Source organism: Bos javanicus, unplaced genomic scaffold, assembly GCF_032452875.1.
Source record: "Bos javanicus breed banteng unplaced genomic scaffold, ARS-OSU_banteng_1.0 tig00002941_1, whole genome shotgun sequence".
Classification (NCBI taxonomy): domain Eukaryota; kingdom Metazoa; phylum Chordata; class Mammalia; order Artiodactyla; family Bovidae; genus Bos; species Bos javanicus.
This window is the reverse complement of record NW_026893640.1, coordinates 32,344-55,288: the sequence shown is the minus strand read 5'-3', so window position 1 is coordinate 55,288 and position 22,945 is coordinate 32,344.

Sequence of the window (22,945 nt, the reverse complement as noted above, 5' to 3'; positions counted from 1 at the left end):
ACTGATCACGTGACTGATCATGCACTGATCACGTGGCTATCATGCACTGATCACGTGGCTGATCATGCACTGATCACGTGGCTGATCATGCACTGATCACGTGACTGATCATGCACTGATCACGTGACTGATCATGCACTGATCACGTGGCTATCATGCACTGATCACGTGGCTGTCATGCAATGATCACGTAGCTACCATATACTGGTCACGTGACTGATCATGCACTGATCACGTAAATGATCATGCACTGATCACGTGACTGATCATGCACTGATCACGTGACTGATCATGCACTGATCACGTGGCTATCATGCACTGATCACGTGGCTGATCATGCAACGATCACGTAGCAACCATGTACTGATCACGTGACTGATCATGCACTGATCACGTAATTGATCATGCACTGATCACGTGGCTGATCATGCACTGATCACGTGGCTGATCACACATGATCACGTGACTGATCATGCACTGATCACGTGGCTATCATGCACTGATCACGTGGCTGATCATGCACTGATCACGTGGATATCATGCACTGATCACGTGGCTGATCACACACGTATCACGTGACTGATCATGCACTGATCACGTGGCTATCATGCACTGATCACGTGGCTATCATGCACTGATCACGTGGCTGATCATGCAATGATCACGTAGCTACCATGCACTGATCACGTGACTGATCATGCACTGATCACGTAACTGATCATGCACTGATCACGTGGCTGATCATGCACTGATCACGTGGCTGATCATGCACTGATCACGTGACTGATCATGCACTGATCACGTGACTGATCATGCACTGATCACGTGGCTATCATGCACTGATCACGTGGCTGATCATGCACTGATCACGTGACTGATCATGCACTGATCACGTGGCTGATCATGCACTGATCACGTGACTGATCATGCACTGATCACGTGGCTGATCATGCACTGATCACGTGGCTGATCATGCATGATCACGCAGCTATCATGCACTGATCACGTGACTGATCATGCACTGATCACGTGACTGATCATGCACTGATCACGTGGCTATCATGCACTATCACGTGGCTGATCATGCAATGATCACGTAGCTACCATGCACTGGTCACGTGAATGATCATGCACTGATCACGTGACTGATCATGCACTGATCACGTGGCTATCATGCACTGATCACGTGACTGATCATGCACTGATCACGTATATCATGCACTGATCACATGACTGATCATGCACTGATCACGTGGCTGATCATGCACTGATCACGTGTCTGATCATGCACTGATCACGTGGCTGATCATGCACTGATCACGTGACTGATCATGCACTGATCACGTGGCTATCATGCACTGATCACGTGGCTGATCATGCACTGATCACGTGGCTGATCATGCACTGATCACGTGACTATCATGCACTGATCACGTGGCTGTCATGCACTGATCACGTGGCTATCATGCACTGATCACGTGACTGATCATGCACTGATCACGTGGCTGATCATGCACTGATCACGTGACTGATCATGCACTGATCACGTGACTGATCATGCACTGATCACGTGGCTGATCACACTGATCACGTGACTGATCATGCACTGATCACGTGGCTGATCATGCACTGATCACGTGGCTGATCATGCACTGATCACGTGGCTATCATGCACTGATCACGTGGCTGATCACACTGATCACGTGACTGATCATGCACTGATCACGTGGCTGATCATGCACTGATCACGTGGCTATCATGCACTGATCACGTGGCTGATCATGCACTGATCACGTGCTATCATGCACTGATCACGTGACTGATCATGCACTGATCACGTGACTGATCATGCACTGATCACGTGGCTGATCATGCACTGATCACGTGGCTGATCATGCACTGATCACGTGGCTGATCATGCACTGATCACGTGGCTGATCATGCACTGATCACGTGGCTGATCATGCACTGATCACGTGACTGATCATGCACTGATCACGTGACTGATCATGCACTGATCACGTGGCTATCATGCACTACTCACGTGGCTGATCATGCAATGATCATGTAGCTACCATGTACAGGTCACGTGAATGATCATACACCCATCAGGTGACTGATCATGCACTGATCACGTGGCTATCATGCACTGATCACGAGACTGATCATGCACTGATCACGTCTATATCATGCACTGATCACATGACTGCCCATGCACTGATCACGTGGATGATCATACACTAATCATGTGACAGATCATGCACTGATCACGTGGCTGATCATGCACTGATACCGTGACTGAGCATGGACTGATCACATGACTATCATGTAGTGATCACGTGACTTAATGGCGCTGATCATGTGACTGATCATGCGCTGATCATGTTTGCTATCATACACTGATCATGTGCCTCTGGAGGCAATAAACAAAGAGCTGAGTAGGCACGAATCAAACAGTCAGCAGGCAATAATCATGGAACTCAGCTGTGAGGAATCATGCTGCTCAGCTGGCAATAATCAAGCAGCTGAGCAGGCAGGAATTACGCAGCACAGCTGGCAATTGTCAAGCAGATGACAGGCAGGAATCGTGCAGCTCAGCTGGCAATTGTCAAGCAGATGAGCAGACAGTAATCACGCAGCTCAGCAGGCCCTGATCACGTGACTGAGCATGCACTGTTCACGTGGCTGATCATACACTGATCACGTGACTGATCATGCACTGATCACGTGGCTATCATGCACTGATCACGTGGCTGATCATGCACTGATCACGTGGCTGATCATACACTGTCACGTGACTATCATGCACTGATCACGTGGCATCATGCACTGATCACGTGGCTGATCATGCACTGATCACGTAACTGATCATGCACACATCACGTGGCTATCATGCACTGATCACGTGGCTGTCATGCAATGATCACGTGGCTACCATATACTGGTCACGTGACTGATCATGCACTGATCACGTGAATGATCATGCACTGATCACGTGACTGATCATGCACTGATCACGTGACTGATCATGCACTGATCACGTGGCTATCATGCACTGCTCACGTGGCTGATCATGCAACGATCACGTAGCAACCATGTACTGGTCACGTGACTGATCATGCACTGATCACGTAATTGATCATGCACTGATCACGTGGCTGATCATGCACTGATCACGTGGCTGATCATGCACTGATCACGTGGCTGATCATGCACTGATCACGTGACTATCATGCACTGATCACGTGGCATCATGCACTGATCACGTGGCTGATCATGCACTGATCACGTGACTCATGCACTGATCACGTGGCTATCATGCACTGATCACGTGGCTGATCATGCACTGATCACGTGGCTATCATGCACTGATCACGTGACTGATCATGCACTGATCACGTGACTGATCATGCACTGATCACGTGACTGATCATGCACTGATCACGTGACTGATCATGCACTGATCACGTGGCTATCATGCACTGATCACGTGGCTGATCATGCACTGATCACGTAGCTATCATGCACTGATCACGTGACTGATCATGCACTGATCACGTAATTGATCATGCACTGATCACGTGGCTGATCATGCACTGATCACGTGGCTGATCACACTGATCACGTGACTGATCATGCACTGATCACGTGGCTATCATGCACTGATCACGTGGCTGATCATGCACTGATCACGTGGCTATCATGCACTGATCACGTGGCTGATCATGCACTGATCACGTGACTGATCATGCACTGATCACGTGGCTATCATGCACTGATCACGTGGCTATCATGTGGCTGATCATGCACTGATCACGTAGCTATCATGCACTGATCACGTGACTGATCATGCACTGATCACGTGACTGATCATGCACTGATCACGTGGCTGATCATGCACTGATCACGTGGCTGATCATGCACTGATCACGTGGCTGATCATGCACTGATCACGTGACTGATCATGCACTGATCACGTGACTGATCATGCACTGATCACGTGACTGATCATGCACTGATCACGTGGCTATCATGCACTGATCACGTGGCTGTCATGCAATGATCACGTAGCAACCATATACTGGTCACGTGACTGATCATGCACTGATCACGTAAATGATCATGCACTGATCACGTGACTGATCATGCACTGATCACGTGACTGATCATGCACTGATCACGTGGCTATCATGCACTGATCACGTGGCTGATCATGCAACTGATCACGTAGCAACCATGCACTGATCACGTGACTGATCATGCACTGATCACGTAATTGATCATGCACTGATCACGTGGCTGATCATGCACTGATCACGTGGCTGATCACACATGATCACGTGACTGATCATGCACTGATCACGTGGCTATCATGCACTGATCACGTGGCTGATCATGCACTGATCACGTGGATATCATGCACTGATCACGTGGCTGATCACACACTATCACGTGACTGATCATGCACTGATCACGTGGCTATCATGCACTGATCACGTGGCTATCATGCACTGATCACGTGGCTGATCATGCAATGATCACGTAGCTACCATGTACTGGTCACGTGACTGATCATGCACTGATCACGTAATTGATCATGCACTGATCACGTGGCTGATCATGCACTGATCACGTGGCTGATCATGCACTGATCACGTAACTGATCATGCACTGATCACGTGACTGATCATGCACTGATCACGTGGCTATCATGCACTGATCACGTGGCTGATCATGCACTGATCACGTGCCTGATCATGCACTGATCACGTGGCTGATCATGCACTGATCACGTGACTGATCATGCACTGATCACGTGACTGATCATGCACTGATCACGTGGCTATCATGCACTGATCACGTGGCTGATCATGCATGATCACGCAGCTACCATGTACTGGTCACATGACTGATCATGCACTGATCACGTGACTGATCATGCACTGATCACGTGGCTATCATGCACTACTCACGTGGCTGATCATGCAATGATCATGTAGCTACCATGTACAGGTCACGTGAATGATCATACACTGATCACGTGACTGATCATGCACTGATCACGTGGCTATCATGCACTGATCACGTGACTGATCATGCACTGATCACGTCTATATCATGCACTGATCACATGACTGATCATGCACTGATCACGTGGCTGATCATACACTGATCACGTGACTGATCATGCACTGATCACGTGGCTGATCATGCACTGATCACGTGACTGATCATGCACTGATCACGTGGCTATCATGCACTGATCACGTGGCTGATCATGCACTGATCACGTGGCTGATCACATACCTGATCACGTGACTATCATGCACTGATCACGTGGCATCATGCACTGATCACGTGGCTGATCATACACTGATCACGCAACTCATGCACTGATCACGTGGCTATCATGCACTGATCACGTGGCTGTCATGCACTGATCACGTAGCTACCATGCACTGATCACGTGACTGATCATGCACTGATCACGTGGCTGATCATGCACTGATCACGTGACTGATCATGCACTGATCACGTGACTGATCATGCACTGATCACGTGGCTGATCACACTGATCACGTGACTGATCATGCACTGATCACGTGGCTATCATGCACTGATCACGTGGCTGATCATGCACTGATCACGTGGCTATCATGCACTGATCACGTGGCTGATCACACACTGATCACGTGACTGATCATGCACTGATCACGTGGCTATCATGCACTGATCACGTGGCTATCATGCACTGATCACGTGGCTGATCATGCACTGATCACGTAGCTACCATGCACTGATCACGTGACTGATCATGCACTGATCACGTACTGATCATGCACTGATCACGTGGCTGATCATGCACTGATCACGTGGCTGATCATGCACTGATCACGTGACTGATCATGCACTGATCACGTGACTGATCATGCACTGATCACGTGGCTGATCATGCACTGATCACGTGGCTGATCATGCACTGATCACGTGGCTGATCATGCACTGATCACGTGGCTGATCATGCACTGATCACGTGACTGATCATGCACTGATCACGTGACTGATCATGCACTGATCACGTGGCTATCATGCACTGATCACGTGGCTGATCATGCACTGATCACGTGGCATCATGCACTGATCACGTGACTGATCATGCACTGATCACGTAACTGATCATGCACTGATCACGTGGCTGATCATGCACTGATCACGTGGCTGATCATGCACTGTATCACGTGACTGATCATGCACTGATCACGTGGCTATCATGCACTGATCACGTGGCTATCATGCACTGATCACGTGGCTGATCATGCACTGATCACGTAGCTACCATGTACTGGTCACGTGACTGATCATGCACTGATCACGTAATTGATCATGCACTGATCACGTGGCTGATCATGCACTGATCACGTGGCTGATCATGCACTGATCACGTGACTGATCATGCACTGATCACGTGACTGATCATGCACTGATCACGTGGCTATCATGCACTGATCACGTGACTGATCATGCACTGATCACGTGACTGATCATGCACTGATCACGTGACTGATCATGCACTGATCACGTGGCTATCATGCACTGCTCACGTGGCTGATCATGCATGATCACGCAGCTACCATGTACTGGTCACATGACTGATCATGCACTGATCACGTGACTGATCATGCAGTGATCACGTGGCTATCATGCACTACTCACGTGGCTGATCATGCAATGATCATGTAGCTACCATGTACAGGTCACGTGAATGATCATACACCCATCAGGTGACTGATCATGCACTGATCACGTGGCTATCATGCACTGATCACGAGACTGATCATGCACTGATCACGTCTATATCATGCACTGATCACATGACTGCCCATGCACTGATCACGTGGATGATCATACACTAATCATGTGACAGATCATGCACTGATCACGTGGCTGATCATGCACTGATACCGTGACTGAGCATGGACTGATCACATGACTATCATGTAGTGATCACGTGACTTAATGGCGCTGATCATGTGACTGATCATGCGCTGATCATGTTTGCTATCATACACTGATCATGTGCCTCTGGAGGCAATAAACAAAGAGCTGAGTAGGCACGAATCAAACAGTCAGCAGGCAATAATCATGGAACTCAGCTGTGAGGAATCATGCTGCTCAGCTGGCAATAATCAAGCAGCTGAGCAGGCAGGAATTACGCAGCACAGCTGGCAATTGTCAAGCAGATGACAGGCAGGAATCGTGCAGCTCAGCTGGCAATTGTCAAGCAGATGAGCAGACAGTAATCACGCAGCTCAGCAGGCCCTGATCACGTGACTGAGCATGCACTGTTCACGTGGCTGATCATACACTGATCACGTGATGATCATGCACTGATCACTTGGATATCATGCACTGATCACGTGGCTGATCATACACTGTTCACGTGTCTGACCATGCACTGATCACGTGGCTGATCATACACTGCTCACGTAACTGATCATGCACTGATCACGTGGCTATCATGCACTGATCACGTGGCTGAACATGCACTGTTCACGTGGCTGATCACACACCTGTCACGTGACATATCATGCACTGATCACGTGGCACTCATGCACTGATCACGTGGCTGATCATACTCTGCTCACGTAACTGATCATGCACACATCACGTGGCTATCATGCACTGCTCACGTGGCTCGTCATGGAATGATCACGTAGCTACCATATACTGGTCACGTGACTGATCATGCACAGATCACGTAAATGATCATGCACTGTTCACGTGACTGATCATGTACTGATCACGTGACTGATCATGCACTGATCACGTGGCTATCATGCTCTGCTCACGTGGCTGATCATGCAACGATCACGTAGCAACCATGTACTGGTCACGTGACTGATCATGCACTGATCACGTAATTGATCCTGCACTGATCACGTGGCTCATCATGCACTGATCACGTGGCTGATCACACACGTATCACGTGACTGATCATGCACTGATCACGTGGCTATCATGCACTGATCACGTGGCTATCATGCACTGATCACGTGGCTGATCATGCACTGATCACGTGGCTATCATGCACTGATCACGTGACTGATCATGCACTGATCACGTGGCTGATCATGCACTGATCACGTGGCTGATCATGCACTGATCACGTGGCTGATCATGCACTGATCACGTGACTGATCATGCACTGATCACGTGACTGATCATGCACTGATCACGTGGCTATCATGCACTGATCACGTGACTGATCATGCACTGATCACGTGACTGATCATGCACTGATCACGTGACTGATCATGCACTGATCACGTGGCTATCATGCACTGATCACGTGGCTGATCATGCATGATCACGCAGCTACCATGCACTGGTCACATGACTGATCATGCACTGATCACGTGACTGATCATGCACTGATCACGTGGCTATCATGCACTGATCACGTGGCTGATCATGCACTGATCACGTAGCTACCATGTACTGATCACGTGACTGATCATGCACTGATCAGTGACTGATCATGCACTGATCACGTGGCTGATCATGCACTGATCACGTGACTGATCATGCACTGATCACGTGGCTGATCATGCACTGATCACGTGACTGATCATGCACTGATCACGTGGCTATCATGCACTGATCACGTGGCTGATCATGCACTGATCACGTGGCTGATCACACACTGATCACGTGACTATCATGCACTGATCACGTGGCATCATGCACTGATCACGTGGCTGATCATACACTGATCACGTGACTGATCATGCACTGATCACGTGGCTATCATGCACTGATCACGTGGCTGTCATGCAATGATCACGTAGCTACCATGCACTGGTCACTGTGACTGATCATGCACTGATCACGTGGCTGATCATGCACTGATCACGTGACTGATCATGCACTGATCACGTGGCTGATCATACACTGATCACGTGACTGATCATGCACTGATCACGTGGCTATCATGCACTGATCACGTGGCTGATCATGCACTGATCACGTAGCTACCATGCACTGATCACGTGACTGATCATGCACTGATCACGTAATTGATCATGCACTGATCACGTGGCTGATCATGCACTGATCACGTGGCTGATCACACATGATCACGTGACTGATCATGCACTGATCACGTGGCTATCATGCACTGATCACGTGGCTATCATGCACTGATCACGTGGATATCATGCACTGATCACGTGGCTGATCACACTGATCACGTGACTGATCATGCACTGATCACGTGGCTATCATGCACTGATCACGTGGCTATCATGCACTGATCACGTGGCTGATCATGCAATGATCACGTAGCTACCATGCACTGGTCACGTGACTGATCATGCACTGATCACGTAATTGATCATGCACTGATCACGTGGCTGATCATGCACTGATCACGTGGCTGATCACACACTGATCACGTGACTGATCATGCACTGATCACGTGACTGATCATGCACTGATCACGTGGCTATCATGCACTGATCACGTGGATATCATGCACTGATCACGTGGCTGATCATGCACTGATCACGTGACTGATCATGCACTGATCACGTGGCTATCATGCACTGATCACGTGGCTGATCATGCACTGATCACGTGGCTATCATGCACTGATCACGTGGCTGATCATGCACTGATCACGTGACTGATCATGCACTGATCACGTGACTGATCATGCACTGATCACGTGACTGATCATGCACTGATCACGTGGCTATCATGCACTGATCACGTGGCTGATCATGCACTGATCACGTGGCTGATCATGCACTGATCACGTGACTGATCATGCACTGATCACGTGGCTATCATGCACTGATCACGTGGCTGATCATGCACTGATCACGTGACTCATGCACTGATCACGTGGCTATCATGCACTGATCACGTGGCTGATCATGCACTGATCACGTGACTGATCATGCACTGATCACGTGACTGATCATGCACTGATCACGTGGCTGATCATGCACTGATCACGTGGCTGATCATGCACTGATCACGTGGCTGATCATGCACTGATCACGTGACTATCATGCACTGATCACGTGACTGATCATGCACTGATCACGTGACTGATCATGCACTGATCACGTGGCTATCATGCACTGATCACGTGACTGATCATGCACTGATCACGTCTATATCATGCACTGATCACATGACTGCCATGCACTGATCACGTGGATGATCATACACTAATCATGTGACAGATCATGCACTGATCACGTGGCTGATCATGCACTGATACCGTGACTGAGCATGGACTGATCACATGACTATCATGTAGTGATCACGTGACTTAATGGCGCTGATCATGTGACTGATCATGCGCTGATCATGTTTGCTATCATACACTGATCATGTGCCTCTGGAGGCAATAAACAAAGAGCTGAGTAGGCACGAATCAAACAGTCAGCAGGCAAGAATCATGGAACTCAGCTGTGAGGAATCATGCTGCTCAGCTGGCAATAATCAAGCAGCTGAGCAGGCAGGAATTACGCAGCACAGCTGGCAATTGTCAAGCAGATGACAGGCAGGAATCGTGCAGCTCAGCTGGCAATTGTCAAGCAGATAAGCAGACAGTAATCACGCAGCTCAGCAGGCCCTGATCACGTGACTGAGCATGCACTGTTCACGTGGCTGATCATACACTGATCACGTGATTGATCATGCACTGATCACGTGGCTGATCATACACTGATCACGTGTCTGACCATGCACTGATCACGTGGCTGATCATACACTGCTCACGTAACTGATCATGCACTGATCACGTGGCTATCATGCACTGATCACGTGGCTGAACATGCACTGTTCACGTGGCTGATCACACACCTGTCACGTGACATATCATGCACTGATCACGTGGCACTCATGCACTGATCACGTGGCTGATCATACACTGCTCACGTAACTGATCATGCACACATCACGTGGCTATCATGCACTGCTCACGTGGCTGTCATGCAATGATCACGTAGCTACCATATACTGGTCACGTGACTGATCATGCACTGATCACGTAAATGATCATGCACTGTTCACGTGACTGATCATGCACTGATCACGTGACTGATCATGCACTGATCACGTGGCTATCATGCACTGATCACGTGGCTGATCATGCACTGATCACGTGCTGATCATGCACTGATCACGTGACTGATCATGCACTGATCACGTGACTGATCATGCACTGATCACGTGGCTATCATGCACTGATCACGTGGCTGATCATGCACTGATCACGTAGCTATCATGCACTGATCACGTGACTGATCATGCACTGATCACGTACTGATCATGCACTGATCACGTGACTGATCATGCACTGATCACGTGGCTGATCATGCACTGATCACGTGACTGATCATGCACTGATCACGTGGCTATCATGCACTGATCACGTGGCTGATCATGCACTGATCACGTGGCTATCATGCACTGATCACGTGGCTGATCATGCACTGATCACGTGACTGATCATGCACTGATCACGTGGCTGATCATGCACTGATCACGTGGCTATCATGCACTGATCACGTGGCTGATCATGCACTGATCACGTAGCTATCATGCACTGATCACGTGACTGATCATGCACTGATCACGTGACTGATCATGCACTGATCACGTGGCTGATCATGCACTGATCACGTGGCTATCATGCACTGATCACGTGGCTGATCATGCACTGATCACGCAGCTATCATGCACTGATCACGTGACTGATCATGCACTGATCACGTGGCTGATCATGCACTGATCACGTGGCATCATGCACTGATCACGTGGCTGATCATGCACTGATCACGTGACTGATCATGCACTGATCACGTGACTGATCATGCACTGATCACGTGGCTGATCATGCACTGATCACGTGACTGATCATGCACTGATCACGTGGCTGATCATGCACTGATCACGTGACTGATCATGCACTGATCACGTGGTATCATGCACTGATCACGTGGCTGATCATGCACTGATCACGTGACTGATCATGCACTGATCACGTGGCTGATCATGCACTGATCACGTGGCTGATCATGCACTGATCACGTGGCTATCATGCACTGATCACGTGGCTGATCATGCACTGATCACGTAGCTATCATGCACTGATCACGTGACTGATCATGCACTGATCACGTAACTGATCATGCACTGATCACGTGACTGATCATGCACTGATCACGTGACTGATCATGCACTGATCACGTGGCTATCATGCACTGATCACGTGGCTGATCATGCACTGATCACGTAGCTACATGTACTGATCACGTGACTGATCATGCACTGATCACGTAATTGATCATGCACTGATCACGTGGCTGATCATGCACTGATCACGTGACTGATCATGCACTGATCACGTGACTGATCATGCACTGATCACGTGGCTATCATGCACTGATCACGTGGCTGATCATGCACTGATCACGTGACTGATCATGCACTGATCACGTGACTGATCATGCACTGATCACGTGGCTATCATGCACTGATCACGTGGCTGATCATGCACTGATCACGTGGCTGATCATGCACTGATCACGTGGCTGATCATGCACTGATCACGTGACTGATCATGCACTGATCACGTGACTGATCATGCACTGATCACGTGGCTATCATGCACTGATCACGTGGCTGATCATGCACTGATCATGAGCTATCATGCACTGATCACGTGACTGATCATGCACTGATCACGTGACTGATCATGCACTGATCACGTGGCTATCATGCACTGATCACGTGGCTATCATGCACTGATCACGTGGCTGATCATGCACTGATCACGTAGCTATCATGCACTGATCACGTGACTGATCATGCACTGATCACGTGACTGATCATGCACTGATCACGTGACTGATCATGCACTGATCACGTGACTGATCATGCACTGATCACGTGACTGATCATGCACTGATCACGTGGCTATCATGCACTGATCACGTGGCTGATCATGCACTGATCACGTGACTGATCATGCACTGATCACGTGGCTGATCATGCACTGATCACGTGACTGATCATGCACTGATCACGTGGCTGATCATGCACTGATCACGTGACTGATCATGCACTGATCACGTGGCTATCATGCACTGATCACGTGGCTGATCATGCACTGATCACGTGCCTGATCATGCACTGATCACATGACTGATCATGCACTGATCACGTGACTGATCATGCACTGATCACGTGGCTATCATGCACTACTCACGTGGCTGATCATGCAATGATCATGTAGCTACCATGTACTGGTCACGTGACTGATCATACACCCATCAGGTGACTGATCATGCACTGATCACGTGGCTATCATGCACTGATCACGAGACTGATCATGCACTGATCACGTCTATATCATGCACTGATCACATGACTGCCCATGCACTGATCACGTGGATGATCATACACTAATCATGTGACAGATCATGCACTGATCACGTGGCTGATCATGCACTGATACCGTGACTGAGCATGGACTGATCACATGACTATCATGTAGTGATCACGTGACTTAATGGCGCTGATCATGTGACTGATCATGCGCTGATCATGTTTGCTATCATACACTGATCATGTGCCTCTGGAGGCAATAAACAAAGAGCTGAGTAGGCACGAATCAAACAGTCAGCAGGCAATAATCATGGAACTCAGGTGTGAGGAATCATGCTGCTCAGCTGGCAATAATCAAGCAGCTGAGCAGGCAGGAATCGTGCAGCTCAGCTGGCAATTGTCAAGCAGATGAGCAGACAGTAATCACGCAGCTCAGCAGGCCCAGATCACGTGACTGAGCATGCACTGTTCACGTGGCTGATCATACACTGATCACGTGATGATCATGCACTGATCACTTGGATATCATGCACTGATCACGTGGCTGATCATACACTGTTCACGTGTCTGACCATGCACTGATCACGTGGCTGATCATACACTGCTCACGTAACTGATCATGCACTGATCACGTGGCTATCATGCACTGATCACGTGGCTGAACATGCACTGTTCACGTGGCTGATCACACACCTGTCACGTGACATATCATGCACTGATCACGTGGCACTCATGCACTGATCACGTGGCTGATCATACTCTGCTCACGTAACTGATCATGCACACATCACGTGGCTATCATGCACTGCTCACGTGGCTCGTCATGGAATGATCACGTAGCTACCATATACTGGTCACGTGACTGATCATGCACTGATCACGTAATGATCATGCACTGATCACGTGACTGATCATGCACTGATCACGTGGCTGATCATGCACTGATCACGTGACTGATCATGCACTGATCACGTGGCTATCATGCACTGCTCACGTGGCTGATCATGCAATGATCACGTAGCAACCATGTACTGGTCACGTGACTGATCATGCACTGATCACGTAATGATCATGCACTGATCACGTGGCTCATCATGCACTGATCACGTGGCTGATCACACACTGATCACGTGACTGATCATGCACTGATCACGTGGCTATCATGCACTGATCACGTGGCTATCATGCACTGATCACGTGGATATCATGCACTGATCACGTGGCTGATCACACACGATCACGTGACTGATCATGCACTGATCACGTGGCTATCATGCACTGATCACGTGGCTGATCATGCACTGATCACGTGGCTGATCATGCACTGATCACGTGACTGATCATGCACTGATCACGTGGCTGATCATGCACTGATCACGTGGCTGATCATGCACTGATCACGTGGCTGATCATGCACTGATCACGTGACTATCATGCACTGATCACGTGGCATCATGCACTGATCACGTGGCTGATCATGCACTGATCACGTGACTGATCATGCACTGATCACGTGGCTATCATGCACTGATCACGTGGCTGTCATGCAATGATCACGTAGCTACCATGCACTGATCACGTGACTGATCATGCACTGATCACGTGACTGATCATGCACTGATCACGTGACTGATCATGCACTGATCACGTGACTGATCATGCACTGATCACGTGGCTATCATGCACTGATCACGTGGCTGATCATGCACTGATCACGTGGCTACCATGTACTGGTCACGTGACTGATCATGCACTGATCACGTAATTGATCATGCACTGATCACGTGGCTCATCATGCACTGATCACGTGGCTGATCACACACTGATCACGTGACTGATCATGCACTGATCACGTGACTATCATGCACTGATCACGTGGCTATCATGCACTGATCACGTGGCTGATCACACTGATCACGTGACTGATCATGCACTGATCACGTGGCTATCATGCACTGATCACGTGACTGATCATGCACTGATCACGTGACTGATCATGCACTGATCACGTGACTGATCATGCACTGATCACGTGGCTATCATGCACTGATCACGTGGCTGATCATGCACTGATCACGTAGCTATCATGCACTGATCACGTGACTGATCATGCACTGATCACGTGACTGATCATGCACTGATCACGTGGCTGATCATGCACTGATCACGTGACTGATCATGCACTGATCACGTGACTGATCATGCACTGATCACGTGGCTATCATGCACTGATCACGTGGATATCATGCACTGATCACGTGGCTGATCATGCACTGATCACGTGACTGATCATGCACTGATCACGTGGCTGATCATGCACTGATCACGTGACTGATCATGCACTGATCACGTGGCTATCATGCACTGATCACGTGGCTGATCATGCACTGATCACGTGGCTGATCATGCACTGATCACGTGACTATCATGCACTGATCACGTGGCATCATGCACTGATCACGTGGCTGATCATGCACTGATCACGTGACTGATCATGCACTGATCACGTGGCTATCATGCACTGATCACGTGGCTGATCACACTGATCACGTGACTGATCATGCACTGATCACGTGGCTATCATGCACTGATCACGTGGCTGATCATGCACTGATCACGTGGCTATCATGCACTGATCACGTGGCTGATCATGCACTGATCACGTGACTGATCATGCACTGATCACGTGGCTATCATGCACTGATCACGTGGCTATCATGCACTGATCACGTGGCTGATCATGCACTGATCACGTAGCTATCATGCACTGTCACGTGACTGATCATGCACTGATCACGTGATTGATCATGCACTGATCACGTGGCTGATCATGCACTGATCACGTGGCTGATCATACACTGATCACGTGACTGATCATGCACTGATCACGTGACTGATCATGCACTGATCACGTGGCTGATCATGCACTGATCACGTGGCTATCATGCACTGATCACGTGGCTGATCATGCACTGATCACGTGACTGATCATGCACTGATCACGTGACTGATCATGCACTGATCACGTGACTGATCATGCACTGATCACGTGGCTATCATGCACTGATCACGTGGCTGATCATGCACTGATCACGTGACTGATCATGCACTGATCACGGGCTATCATGCACTGATCACATGACTGATCATGCACTGATCACGTGGCTGATCATGCACTGATCACGTGACTGATCATGCACTGATCACGTGACTGATCATGCACTGATCACGTGGCTGATCATGCACTGATCACGTGGCTATCATGCACTGATCACGTGGCTGATCATGCACTGATCACGTAACTGATCATGCACTGATCACGTGGCTGATCATGCACTGATCACGTGGCTGATCATGCACTGATCACGTGACTGATCATGCACTGATCACGTGACTGATCATGCACTGATCACGTGGCTATCATGCACTGATCACGTGGCTGATCATGCACTGATCACGTGGCTGATCATGCACTGATCACGTGGCTGATCATGCACTGATCACGTGACTGATCATGCACTGATCACGTGACTGATCATGCACTGATCACGTGGCTATCATGCACTGCTCACGTGGCTGATCATGCATGATCACGCAGCTACCATGTACTGGTCACATGACTGATCATGCACTGATCACGTGACTGATCATGCACTGATCACGTGGCTATCATGCACTACTCACGTGGCTGATCATGCAATGATCATGTAGCTACCATGTACAGGTCACGTGAATGATCATACACCCATCAGGTGACTGATCATGCACTGATCACGTGGCTATCATGCACTGATCACGAGACTGATCATGCACTGATCACGTCTATATCATGCACTGATCACATGACTGCCCATGCACTGATCACGTGGATGATCATACACTAATCATGTGACAGATCATGCACTGATCACGTGGCTGATCATGCACTGATACCGTGACTGAGCATGGACTGATCACATGACTATCATGTAGTGATCACGTGACTTAATGGCGCTGATCATGTGACTGATCATGCGCTGATCATGTTTGCTATCATACACTGATCATGTGCCTCTGGAGGCAATAAACAAAGAGCTGAGTAGGCACGAATCAAACAGTCAGCAGGCAATAATCATGGAACTCAGGTGTGAGGAATCATGCTGCTCAGCTGGCAATAATCAAGCAGCTGAGCAGGCAGGAATTACGCAGCACAGCTGGCAATTGTCAAGCAGATGACAGGCAGGAATCGTGCAGCTCAGCTGGCAATTGTCAAGCAGATGAGCAGACAGTAATCACGCAGCTCAGCAGGCCCAGATCACGTGACTGAGCATGCACTGTTCACGTGGCTGATCATACACTGATCACGTGATTGATCATGCACTGATCACTTGGATATCATGCACTGATCACGTGGCTGATCATACACTGTTCACGTGTCTGACCATGCACTGATCACGTGGCTGATCATGCACTGATCACGTAACTGATCATGCACTGATCACGTGGCTGATCATGCACTGATCACGTGGCTGATCATGCACTGATCACGTGGCTGATCATGCACTGATCACGTGACTGATCATGCACTGATCACGTGGCTGATCATGCACTGATCACGTGGCTGATCATGCACTGATCACGTGGCTATCATGCACTGATCACGTGGCTGATCATGCACTGATCACGTGGCTATCATGCACTGATCACGTGGCTGATCATGCACTGATCACGTGACTGATCATGCACTGATCACGTGACTGATCATGCACTGATCACGTGACTGATCATGCACTGATCACGTGGCTATCATGCACTGATCACGTGGCTGATCATGCAATGATCACGTAGCTACCATGCACTGGTCACGTGACTGATCATGCACTGATCACGTAATGATCATGCACTGATCACGTGGCTGATCATGCACTGATCACGTGACTGATCATGCACTGATCACGTGACTGATCATGCACTGATCACGTGGCTATCATGCACTGATCACGTGGCTGATCATGCACTGATCACGTGGCTATCATGCACTGATCACGTGACTGATCATGCACTGATCACATGACTGATCATGCACTGATCACGTGGCTTATCATGCACTGATCATGTGACTGATCATGCACTGATCATGTTTGGTGTCATACACTGATCATGTGCCTCTGGAGGCAATGAACATAGAGCTGATCAGGCAGGAATCAGTCAGCAGGCTATAATCATGGAACTCAGCTCTGAGAAATCATGCTGCTCAGCTGGCAATAATCAAGCAGATGAGCAGGCAGGAATTACGCAGCACAGGTGGCAATTGTCAAGCAGATGACAGGCAGGAATCGTGCAGCTCAGCTGGCAATTGTCAAGCAGATGAGCAGACAGTAATCACGCAGCTCAGCAGGCACTGATCACGTGACTGAGCATGCACTGATCACGTGGCTGATCATACACTGATCACGTGACTGATCATGCACTGATCACGTGACTGATCATGCACTGATCACGTGGCTATCATGCACTGATCACGTGGCTGATCATGCACTGATCACGTGACTGATCATGCACTGATCACGTGGCTATCATGCACTGATCACGTGGCTGATCATGCACTGATCACGTAGCTATCATGCACTGATCACGTGACTGATCATGCACTGATCACGTGACTGATCATGCACTGATCACGTGGCTGATCATGCACTGATCACGTGGCTGATCATGCACTGATCACGTGGCTGATCATGCACTGATCACGTGACTGATCATGCACTGATCACGTGACTGATCATGCACTGATCACGTGACTGATCATGCACTGATCACGTGACTGATCATGCACTGATCACGTGGCTATCATGCACTGATCACGTGGCTGATCATGCACTGATCACGTGGCTGATCATGCACTGATCACGTGACTGATCATGCACTGATCACGTGGCATCATGCACTGATCACGTGGCTGATCATGCACTGATCACGTGACTGATCATGCACTGATCACGTGGCTATCATGCACTGATCACGTGGCTGTCATGCAATGATCACGTAGCTACCATGTACTGATCACGTGACTGATCATGCACTGATCACGTAACTGATCATGCACTGATCACGTGGCTGATCATGCACTGATCACGTGGCTGATCACACATGATCACGTGACTGATCATGCACTGATCACGTGGCTGATCATGCACTGATCACGTGGCTGATCATGCACTGATCACGTGGCTATCATGCACTGATCACGTGGCTGATCATGCACTGATCACGTAGCTATCATGCACTGATCACGTGACTGATCATGCACTGATCACGTGACTGATCATGCACTGATCACGTGGCTGATCATGCACTGATCACGTGGCTGATCATGCACTGATCACGTGACTGATCATGCACTGATCACGTGACTGATCATGCACTGATCACGTGGCTATCATGCACTGATCACGTGGATATCATGCACTGATCACGTGGCTGATCACACACTGATCACGTGACTGATCATGCACTGATCACGTGGCTGATCATGCACTGATCACGTGGCTATCATGCACTGATCACGTGGCTGATCATGCAATGATCACGTAGCTATCATGCACTGGTCACGTGACTGATCATGCACTGATCACGTACTGATCATGCACTGATCACGTGACTGATCATGCACTGATCACGTGACTGATCATGCACTGATCACGTGACTGATCATGCACTGATCACGTGGCTATCATGCACTGATCACGTGGCTGATCATGCACTGATCACGTGCTATCATGCACTGATCACGTGACTGATCATGCACTGATCACATGACTGATCATGCACTGATCACGTGGCTTATCATGCACTGATCATGTGACTGATCATGCACTGATCATGTTTGCTATCATACACTGATCATGTGCCTCTGGAGGCAATGAACAAAGAGCTGAGTAGGCACGAATCAGTCAGCAGGCAATAATCATGGAACTCAGCTGTGAGAAATCATGCTGCTCAGCTGGCAATAATCAAGCAGCTGAGCAGGCAGGAATTACGCAGCACAGCTGGCAATTGTCAAGCAGATGACAGGCAGGAATCGTGCAGCTCAGCTGGCAATTGTCAAGCAGATGAGCAGACAGTAATCACGCAGCTCAGCAGGCCCTGATCACGTGACTGAGCATGCACTGTTCACGTGGCTGATCATACACTGATCACGTGACTGATCATGCACTGATCACGTGACTGATCATGCACTGATCACGTGGCTGATCATGCACTGATCACGTGGCTGACATGCACTGATCACGTGGCTGATCATGCACTGATCACGTGGCTGATCATGCACTGATCACGTGGCTATCATGCACTGATCACGTGGCTGATCATGCACTGATCACGTGGCTATCATGCACTGATCACGTGACTGATCATGCACTGATCACGTGACTGATCATGCACTGATCACGTGGCTATCATGCACTGCTCACGTGGCTGATCATGCAATGATCACGTAGCTATCATGCACTGGTCACGTGACTGATCATGCACTGATCACGTGACTGATCATGCACTGATCACGTGACTGATCATGCACTGATCACGTGGCTGATCATGCACTGATCACGTGGCTGATCATGCACTGATCACGTGACTGATCATGCACTGATCACGTGGCTATCATGCACTGATCACGTGGCTGATCATGCACTGATCACGTGACTGATCATGCACTGATCACGTGACTGATCATGCACTGATCACGTGACTGATCATGCACTGATCACGTGGCTATCATGCACTGATCACGTGGCTGATCATGCACTGATCACGTGACTGATCATGCACTGATCACGTGGCTGATCATGCACTGATCACGTAACTGATCATGCACTGATCACGTGGCTATCATGCACTGATCACGTGGCTGATCATGCACTGATCACGTGGCTGATCACACACTGATCACGTGACTATCATGCACTGATCACGTGGCATCATGCACTGATCACGTGGCTGATCATAACTGATCACGTGACTGATCATGCACTGATCACGTGGCTATCATGCACTGATCACGTGGCTGTCATGCACTGATCACGTAGCTATCATGCACTGATCACGTGACTGATCATGCACTGATCACGTGAATGATCATGCACTGATCACGTGACTGATCATGCACTGATCACGTGACTGATCATGCACTGATCACGTGGCTATCATGCACTGATCACGTGGCTGATCATGCACTGATCACGTAGCAACCATGCACTGGTCACGTGACTGATCATGCACTGATCACGTGACTGATCATGCACTGATCACGTGGCTGATCATGCACTGATCACGTGGCTGATCACACATGATCACGTGACTGATCATGCACTGATCACGTGGCTATCATGCACTGATCACGTGGCTGATCATGCACTGATCACGTGGCTATCATGCACTGATCACGTGGCTGATCATGCAATGATCACGTAGCTATCATGCACTGATCACGTGACTGATCATGCACTGATCACGTAATTGATCATGCACTGATCACGTGGCTGATCATGCACTGATCACGTGGCTGATCACACACTGATCACGTGACTGATCATGCACTGATCACGTGACTATCATGCACTGATCACGTGGCTATCATGCACTGATCACGTGGCTATCATGCACTGATCACGTGGCTGATCATGCACTGATCACGTGACTGATCATGCACTGATCACGTGGCTGATCATGCACTGATCACGTGGCTATCATGCACTGATCACGTGGCTGATCATGCACTGATCACGTAGCTATCATGCACTGATCACGTGACTGATCATGCACTGATCACGTAACTGATCATGCACTGATCACGTGACTGATCATGCACTGATCACGTGACTGATCATGCACTGATCACGTGGCTATCATGCACTGATCACGTGGCTGATCATGCACTGATCACGCAGCTACCATGCACTGTCACGTGACTGATCATGCACTGATCACGTAATTGATCATGCACTGATCACGTGGCTTATCATGCACTGATCATGTGACTGATCATGTGCTGATCATGTTTGGTGTCATACACTGATCATGTGCCTCTGGAGGCAATGAACATAGAGCTGAGTAGGCAGGAATCAGTCAGCAGGCTATAATCATGGAACTCAGCTCTGAGAAATCATGCTGCTCAGCTGGCAATAATCAAGTAGATGAGCAGGCAGGAATTACGCAGCACAGGTGGCAATTGTCAAGCAGATGACAGGCAGGAATCGTGCAGCTCAGCTGGCAATTGTCAAGCAGATGAGCAGACAGTAATCACGCAGCTCAGCATGCCCTGATCACGTGACTGATCATGCACTGATCACGTGGCTGATCATACACTGATCACGTGACTGATCATGCACTGATCACGTGACTGATCATGCACTGATCACGTGGCTATCATGCACTGATCACGTGGCTGATCATACACTGATCACGTGCCTGATCATGCACTGATCACGTGGCTGATCATGCACTGATCACGTGACTGATCATGCACTGATCACGTGACTGATCATGCACTGATCACGTG